This window comes from Arachis ipaensis, chromosome B10, assembly GCF_000816755.2.
Source record: "Arachis ipaensis cultivar K30076 chromosome B10, Araip1.1, whole genome shotgun sequence".
Lineage (NCBI taxonomy): Eukaryota > Viridiplantae > Streptophyta > Magnoliopsida > Fabales > Fabaceae > Arachis > Arachis ipaensis.
Window position 1 is genome coordinate 16930366 of NC_029794.2, and position 531 is coordinate 16930896.

The following is a 531-nucleotide window of genomic DNA, read 5'->3' on the forward strand; positions in this document are numbered from 1 at the left end:
AGATTAAAATAAAGATGGAGAATACGAAATTATAATATAATTTGAGCTATAAAATCATCTGATTAATAAAGCTTTTAGAAGATGATCGATTTATCTAAAACTTTAGTGTAAAAAGGTTTCAAGAAAAAATTAGATTTCTATAGTCGAATAGTTTTTGAAGGTTTTACACAAAAGGATGACATTTCCTTTAATTATTCGGTAATTTACACCATTACAAGTAACTTGGTAATAGTAATTTATTTGTTTTTGTTGTGTGTTGCGAGTTATATATGGTTAAAATATTGTTGATATTTAAATATTTGTTATATAGATGTTAGAATTTGGCGTGCGTTTGGATCCACGTTTGTAGATGAAATTTAGTTTGTAAAATTGATTTTGATAGAATAAAAAGCATTCGCATAATGTTGACAATTTTTTTTTAGATTAATAGTTATTAAAAGAGATATGACATTAAATTATATTTTATTGTTATTTATATATTTTATTTATATTTTTATTTGTAAGTTATTTAAATAAATTTTATTATTCAAC